We start from the raw sequence: 9,398 nt of genomic DNA on the forward strand, positions 1-9,398 counted from the left end.
TGAAAAAATTATGTTGATTTGGACTAGGATGGTAGGAGAAGGAATGAAAAGAACTCTGGGAGGCAATATGGGAAGGAAAGACCTGGTAATTGATTAAATATGTGTCGGGTGAGTGAGGTAGGAGTGAAAAAGACAATTAAGAATTATACCCACAGCTCTGTCTTGGGAACTGCACGGACAATGGGGGCAGTCACTGAAAATAACTTAGCAAATTGTGGGGGCAGGGCATGTTAAAAAGGGGCACAGATTGAGTCCATTAATTCTTGTCTTCACATATGGAAAGGCCCAGTAAGGAGATGCCGCCTAGCCTGTCTCCCAGGTATATCCAGTGACAAGTGACATATTCTAATAACCCAGTCTTCAACCACCCTGCGCACCCTTCTCTGTTCCTGCAGAAATATACAAAGAGCTTACTTTGTATATTTCTTTGTATATTACAAGTTAAAATGGTGGAAAAACACTCAACAGAGATGCACATAATCCTCAAAGGAGAAAGTTTAACACCTTCCAGGTATATGACACCCTAAAATTACACATCAGGCCAGAGGTCTCTCGGTTGGAAAATGTTTCATAACCAGACAGCTAGCACAATAGATGGGGTTAAGTGGCTTTTCAGTGGCTTTTCAAGGTGCAGCCTTTGTCGCTACCACTTTAATGTTAGCAATACTGATGTGAGAGAGGAAATGTTTAAAGGATAGACTGCTATAAGTTCACTTTTATACAACTCTGAAAGAATCTCTTTTTCTTCAACCCCTTTTATAAAGTGTATCGTTTCCTTTTCTGTATGTGTGTAAGAGCCATTTTGACTTTTCTCAATGACACAAATGCAAACAGGTTGCTTCCCTTTTTTTTTATTTGAAAGCAAGAACATCTACTTCTCTAAAATTGTTAGCAATAATGGACTAGCTGCGTTCACTTGAGGCTACATAACAGGAAAAACCTCCACAGCTCATTGTGAAATGAGTTATTTCAATCTCAGCTGAGAAATGATACCTTGAAGGAAGGTCAATGATTTCTAATTCGGCTTCACAACCAGGTAGACTTGCTGACTTTCTGCAATTCTCCCAAGAACCACGGACAGCCAGGCTATCGGATGAAGAAAGTTCTCAGAGTCTCATTTCTCAATGAGACATTCATTAACCTATTTGAAAGAAAGAGTCTGAATTTGAGAGTTTGGCATAATTCAAATCGTGAGTGGCTGTTATTAGGCTGACAATCTTGAAAAGCACAGAAAAGATCACGATGAAGGCCACTTCCAAATGTAAGATACGCAAAGACTTTTCCTGCCATTCCAATCAGCAGAACACCTAGCTCTAGACTAAGCAAACTCCCTCCCCGCCCTCCTTCCCTCACCTACAAAGAATATCATTTTCTTCTTAATGTTTTATTTTCCACCTCTTTTAGTAGGCTTCTTCTACTGGATAACTTTGAACAAATCTGAATAACTCAACAACTTTGGAACAAAATTATTCTCACGTAGATCAGTCATTGTTTTTTTTGTGTGTGTGCCAAATTACATTCTATTTTCCACCCACATTTTTAACTTCTCTAATTGTTATTCAAACTGCACCCACACTCCTCCCAATTTAGCATCATACCCAAATTTTATGCAAATTATACTTATCGCTTGTGATTTTATTACCTGACAGATTTCTTTGATTTATACTCCAGGTTCTAGTTCTGCCCATTATTTCACAATTTATTTTATTAAAAGAAAGTTGCAGGTTTTTTCTAGATAAGGTTTTTTTCTAACCTATACCATATGTGTCATAGACGTTATCTGTATGTTTATACAGACACATGCATATATACGATTTTTTTCCTTAAAATCTACTACTATTTCTATAGAATCTTTCTTTCTGGAAATACTAACCAAGTAGCATACTTAAGTAGGTAGAAATATAACCCAATTAAGTATAGAAAATGCTCCCTGGTCTTTACTTTTTCCCACCTTTTTCTTAGCTTTTCAATAAACTCTACCAACTCTAAATCCAGGAGATTTGTACTCCGTTTACAAAACTTGTTAATCAATCACCGGTACCGCTCATGACATCATCACCACATCTGTCTTGAGCTCACTATCAAATAAACAGTGTTTTATTTCTGGAAATAGAAACATCTAAAAAGAAAAAACAGATGGGCATATTAACCCATGTTCTGTTCATTCCCACAGCCAGATACCTTTAGTTTTCCTTCTTTGAGCCAAATTCCCCAGCGAGCTTAATCTGAATGAATTAAATGTTTAACCCTTTATCCCCAACTCTCATATCTTAACTTCTGCATTCTCCATATCTGCACCCAATTTAGCCATTTTCCCACCAAAAAATGAAGACACTTTCAGATTGTATACATTCTCAAGGAGACTGTATATACTAGATCATTCTGAAACTATCTTCTCCCTAAGTAGATATTTATATGCTGTTTCTTCAGCAGTGGTTATTCTTAACCTCTTGTCCTATAAGGCAGATATGGAGGAGGTTTTTGTGGAGTTTTTTTTTTGTTTTTTATCCAACACCAATCACAATGTTTTTATATGATTTATAAACAGTAATTTGCAAATGTAGTTCCCACTGCCTAGAATGGCATTTCTGTAGGAAGACCATGGTCCTGATTTACCATTGTCTGTTTATGTCCTACTGTCCTATTGCGATAATTGATACAGTAGTCCCCACTCATCCAAGGCCCCAGTGAATGCCTGAAACCACAGGTAGTACCACACCCTACACATACACACCTATGATAAAGTTTAATTTATAAATTAATAACAGTAAGAGGTTAACAACTAATAATAAAATAGAACAACTAAAATACACTATAATACAAGTTATATGAACACGGTCTCTCTCAAAATATCTTATTGTAGCCTTCTTATGATGATGATGATGATGATAGATGATAAAATGCCTTATTACGTTGAGAACTTTCAACTTTTCACTTAAAGGAAGCGCTTTATGGATTCTCTTTGGCAAATCCAAATTGCTAGCATCATTACTCTTGGCACGTTGGGACCATTATTAAGTAACATAAAGGTAATTCGAACACAAGTACTGCGATACCAGGACAGTCAGTGTCATAACCAAGACAGCTACTAAGTGACTAATAGGTGGGGAGCATGTATACTGTGTGGATACGCTGACAAAGGGATGATTCACGTCTTGGGAGGGATGGAGCAGGATGGCACGAGATTTTATCACTACTCAGAACAGTGTGCAATTTGTTATTTACAATAGCCAAGATATGGAGGCAACCTATGTATCCATCAGTAGACAAATGGGTAAAGAAGATGCAGTACATATATACAATGGAATATTACTCGGTCATAAAAAGAAAGAAAATCTTGCCATTTGCCACAACATGTATGGACCAACAGGATATTATACTAAGTGAAATAAGTCAGACAAAGACAAGTGAAATGTGATTTCACCTATATGTGGAATCTAAAAAACAAAATAAACAAACAAAATAGAAACAAACTCATAAATACAGAGAACAAATTGATGGTCGCCAGATGAGAGAGGTGTTGGAGGATGGGTGGAAAAGGTGAAGGAATTAAAAAGTACAAATTGCCAGTTATAAAAATAGTCATGGAGATGTAAGGTAGAGCATAACAAATATAGTCAATAATACTGTAATAACTATATACAGGACCAGGTGGGTACTAGCCTTATTGGAGTATTCAAACAATCACTTAAGTTATATAAATGTCTAATCACTATGTCGGACACCTGAAACTAATATTGTATGTCAACTGTAATTGAAAAAAAGGTTTTAAAGAGGAGAAAAATATAAACATGTTTATTTCTGAAATTTTCCTTTTAATGTTTTCAGACTGCAGTTGATTTTGAGTAAAACCACAGAAAGCAAAACCATGCATAAGAGGTGACTACTGTAGTGTCCTTTTCATTAAAAAAAATATATATAACTTCTGTTAGGACAATAAATTACATAGTCATTCTTCCTTTCTTCTTCCTCTCCCTAAAATATTCCTCATCCTTCGCAACACCAGATCAAATCACACTGTGTTAAGCCTTCGATGACAACTCCAGGCACAGCTGGTCATTCTCTCTTATATCATTATAAAATGTACCAAAGTTTATTGTAACAGAATTTCATTTTTTATTCATTGTCATGTCCTGAACATAGCCTAACACAGGGCAAGCACTATGTATATACACACACATACATGTATACACACATACACACATATACACACACACCATACATACTGGATTCCTAGGGGAACTACCAGCAAAAGACCTGGATGCAAATCTTGGTTCTGCCATCAAGAATTATGTGGCTGTAAGGAAGTAATTTAGTGCAGTGGGTAGGAATAGGTTCAAGAGTCAGACCAGCCCGTACTGAAATCACCCACCCACAGGCTAAGTGAACTCAGAAAGTTTAACTTCCAAGCCCCAAACTATAAAATGTAGATAATTCTATCTTCCTTCAGAGGACAGTTCTCAGCCAAGTGAAATTATGAATTTCAAGCATAATTTTGGTAAGCAATAAATGTTCACTAGATATTGCTTAATGCTATTGATTATAAAAGGATGGCCAATGAAATAAAAATATATTCCTAATTTTATATGATTACTATGTCATAATGGTGGAATACCATCTTTAATGGAATTGTCTTTATTAGGCAATCATTTAACCCATGTGAGGCTTGGTTTCTCCATTTATAAAATAGAGATAATTATACCCCTAAGAGGTCTGTTGTATTAGGTGAGATAATCTATAAGAATTCTAAGTTTTGTTCATTCATTTCACCCATGAAGTACCAACTGAGTGCCTAATAAGTACAAGGCACCTTGTTAAGCACTGGCTGATTCCAAAGATACAAAGCTGATACAAGGACAGGTGCCAAAGATACAGAAGTCACACACGCCCCTTCTCCCAAGAAGTTCATAGTCCAAGGATTTGCATAAACCTTACGGACTTGTAGAAATGCCAGCATCATTACTATTCTGTTCACTCTCCTATAAACTTCCTTTACCTGATTTTTCTGATTCTCTTTCTTTTTCTTCAACCTCAACTTACTATCTGAATTTAGGCTATATCGAAAATACTACTTACCTTATTAAGAAAAAAGACAGTGAGTTATGAAATCAAGAGGGGATAGACTACTATATATTTATATACAAAGACTGCAATAAATGCATTAAACATACATTTGTTAAAAATTATAGGCATTCTATGAAATTATTTTGTGAGTAAATATTTTTCCTTGAATTTCTGCAAATCAAGTATGAGGCTTGCTCATGTCAGCCTCCATGCTCTCGAGTCTGAAAAGGACAAAGATAACCTTTTCTTGGCCTAAAATTTCCCCCATTCCTATAGTCATTTTATTCTTTTTTCTAGCTTTACTGAGATATACTGACATAGAACATTGTATAAGTTTAATATGATGTAATACACCTACATCTTACAAAATGATCATCATTACATCACACAATTTCAATTTCATTTTTGTTCTATACCCATTTCAAATGTCAGCATTAATATTTCAATGTTAGCTTTATTTAGCTCTTTCCCATGTACCTGCTTGTATAGGGTTTAGAAATAGGCTAAGTCCTATCTGGCCAGGAAGTGCAAAAATAATAATTGTATTTATAGCAAAAATCTTGGTCAAGTTGTTAAAGCTTGTATTTATAGCAAAAATCTTGGTCAAGTTGTTAAAGTGTCATCCTACGAAGAAAATACTCAGTCAAATGTTCATATTGCCGATTATTCTGCCATCGAACACTTTCAGTTTTTAGCACTATAATTTTGTTTTGTGACTTATGTTGTAACGAGACTTTATAATAACATTTTAAATAATTTTCTATTAATACTTTGCTAGACTAAATTTTAAATATTTGCTTCTTTTAAAGTTTGATTTTTCTATGTCTAGGAAAAAAAAAATACTTTTCCCAGGAGTACTCATCTCCAGCTTTATCGCAGAAATCACAGGGCAAAAAGAATATTCGATTTAAAAAATAACCTTTTGTGGAGCTCATGTGTTCTTCTGATCAAGGTTATCGGGAACTTATTTTTTAAAAGATCAAACACGAAATATGGCATTGTTTTTACCATATTCAACTTCTTTTTAAGTAGGCTACTATAGTCATTAACATCCCCACAAGATTACGAAACAACAAAACTCCTTCGTGAGATGAATGTCCATGCGGCATCCATGCAAGGGCAGCGTGTCATCATTTATGATGAACACGCCAGTTCCTGAGAAGGAAGTCCCCTGGCACACGAAGGCAGGTAGCACCAAAATCAGTCAAAGCGCACGAAGAACGTTGATTTAGACTGGGCCAACTTAATAGTGCCAGCATCGCCCTTCAAAAGCACTCTTGCAAATATTTATTTTCAATAATCGACCAGAAATGGACATTCCTTTACATTTCAGGCAGGAATAGTCACTAAAGCCTGTATTCTAAATAACGGTGGTATTAAATTGTTATTCCCTTCAAGTGAATTTGGGATAACTCGGCGTGGAGTGAATTTGAAAATAAAAGTGCAATTCTCGGTACTCAAAGAAAAAAAATGGAAATTTAATCTGGTCCCAAGGTATTTAGTAAAAAGTCTGCTTAAAATAGAATTTTTTTTCCTGACTGTAGAATAGTTTAGTACAAGTCCTCAGACATCCCAATTAAAACAAGCTAAAATTTCATTAGAAGCAAAGTGATACAAGTCTCTTTACATAAGAAATTTCATTATGATGAAATTAAACATTTGGAAAAGCAAAATGATTCCCAAATCTGGCCATGTAGCCCACAAGAAAAGTGTGGGTGGGAGGGACAGAGAGGAAGAGAGAAGAGGGGTGGGGAATCTGGTTTTATTACTCTCTATCTAATTAAAAATTAATGACAATAAATGCTCTCATAGTAATTGTTATTTTTTTAATGGTAGATTAAACACTACAGTTTTACCTGCATACTACATAACAGTGACTGAGAGACGGCTTTCATTTCAAACTATTTGCCTACATTTAATAAAATTATCAAATGTAACTTCTCAAACATTTTCCCCACAGAGACGTCCCTAATAGCAGAGGACAATAAAATTACATCTAGTATCCTAGTTGCCTGAAGTTGCCCAATCTACCACATGCCCATAATATCTTTATCACATTCAAAATTCGTCTTCTAGCCCATTAACCATGTTTAATACAAAAAGTGTTGTAAATTATGTACTATTGATTTAAGCCCCTCTCCCCTCCAATGACCAAACCTCCCATAAAGTCTGCTACCAACCCAAATGCCTAGTGAGAGGGGACAGGGAAATAAGGAGAATTCAAGAGGAAGGGACCAAGCTGTCCACTGGAGATCTAGAGAGAAAAAAGAGCTATAGGGAGGCAGGAGAAGCAGCAGCTAGAACTCAGGTCCCAAGGCTTCAGAGACGTCTTAGAGAAGACACTGGACTCACTCAGGACATGAAATGGGAGCTAAAGCCAATTGGATTTCCTCAAAGGCACAGAAAATCACATCCAATACTGGATTATACTTGTATTGTACTTCATACCACTTGTCATCAGCTGTAGTAAAAATAATGCAGGAAATGGAATTATAAGAACAACATTTATACAGGTTGACTATGTGCTAGGCACTATTCTAAGCATTAGTGTGTGCTTACACACACACATCACACTCGACCTTCACTAAAAGTCTCGTGGTAGCCGATCACCATTTTACAGATGAGGAAATGAAGGCAGAGAAGTTAAACTCTTGCCCAAGGTCATACAGCCCTAAGTGGAAGGGCAGGTGATTGGCTACTGATTTCTATACACTTTTGAAAGAGTTATAATAAAAGTAACACTATTAACAGTTTGTTAAATAATAATCCCACCCTGATCACATGCCCTTCTTGCTCAACAATCACATACAGATTTGGCATACTTCTGCACAACTATTAAGTTTTATATCTAGGATGTGGTTCCATAGTGTAGCAGTTAGCACGTCTGCTTTACACGTGGAAGGTCCTGGGTTCGTGCCCCAGTGGAGCCACAGTCCATGGTCTATAGCCATGCCATTCTGAACAAGCCCGATGTCTGATCTCGGAAGCTAAGCAGGGTCAGGCCTGGTTAGTACTTGGATGGGAAACCACCTAGGAAGTCCAGGTGCTGTAGGCATAAATAATAAGTTCTTTGGTTTTATATCTAGTAAACTTGAATCACACAGAAATAAAAATGCTTTATCATTATCGTGCATGCGGAGCTCACGAGAACTTACCCATGACACAATTCGGCAGTAACAGCAGAACACTGCCATTGCACTGAGGTGTTTAGTGAGGTGACACAAGAAATGAGATGCATCTGCCCCAATGGGGAACCACTTTCACCTCAGACTCCATGTCAGTGACACCCCTCCAGAGGAGGTGCCACACACCGCCCCGCATGGTCACAGCACGTGCGAGACTCTGATTCCACCAAGACAATAGACACACCATGTTCAGCTCAGGGAGCCAGAGAGCTGCAGAACCTTTCTGTAAAATATCAGGGGGCAACCTGCATTTGGCTGAACATACCGGACATAAGCCAAGTGTTAAAAAAGAAATCAGCTGATGACTTAGACTTTACTTGAGCAAGTCCATAGGACTGGCCTTCGGCAAAAGGCAGCATGCCCCGCCCCCATCCCCACCCAAGAACTATGCATCTTCCAGTATCATCAGAATCCCCACTGTCCTCATTCACTAAATTAATTACACAGCAGCCAAAATTGCCAATTTGATAACTAAAATGTCAGGTATATTCCCTTTATTTAGTGTACCATTTTTATTGTTTAATGTCAATGAGAAAAATTTTTGCACAAAAATTTAAGCTGTTTACTCACAAATTTGCTCCCCCACTATTTATGTTTCCTATAAAGTCCTTCGGTTCCACAAACACAAAATCTCCTAATCATAACCCAAGCCTGATATACCAGTACAGTGTGTATGGGGGGGAGGATGGTATTGGGTGCTTGTAGTCTTATCTTTAAAAACACTGGCATTCACTAATTTATCAAAGACATAATCTCTAAAAACTTATGTCTGCAGAAATGTCAGATTCTATTTATAACACTTTTCCAGACCTATAAGCCACTTTTTATTATGTGTTAGAAAGGGAATCTGCTGTATTTGCAGCTTAGTCTATAATTTAGGCCACATGTGGGACTAAAGAGTTTGACTATTTGGGGAGCGGGGGCGGTTTATTTATTTATTTTTTTTATGGTGACATTGGTTAACGAAATCCAGTAAGTTTCAAGTGTACAATTCAATAGTAAGGCATATATATATTGCATTATGTGTTCACTGCCCATAGTTAGATTTCTTTCTGTCACCACATATTTGACCCCTTTTACCCCATCTACCTCCTCCTTCCCCTCCACCCTCTGGTAACCACTAGTCTATTGTCCATGTCCATGAGTCTC

At 36.9% G+C, this 9,398-nt stretch overlaps 1 protein-coding gene and 1 pseudogene across 1 annotated transcript in view; one reads left to right on the forward strand and one right to left on the reverse strand.

Moving 5' to 3' along the window:
* The window catches only part of VAV3 (vav guanine nucleotide exchange factor 3), a 312,054-nt gene that overhangs the window by 245,196 nt on the left and 57,460 nt on the right, over positions 1-9,398 (reverse strand). The gene's annotated exons all lie outside the window — the stretch shown is intronic.
* On the forward strand, positions 8,004-8,119 carry LOC112469129 (annotated as a pseudogene).

Source organism: Pteropus alecto, unplaced genomic scaffold, assembly GCF_000325575.1.
Source record: "Pteropus alecto unplaced genomic scaffold, ASM32557v1 scaffold106, whole genome shotgun sequence".
NCBI classification, from domain to species: domain Eukaryota; kingdom Metazoa; phylum Chordata; class Mammalia; order Chiroptera; family Pteropodidae; genus Pteropus; species Pteropus alecto.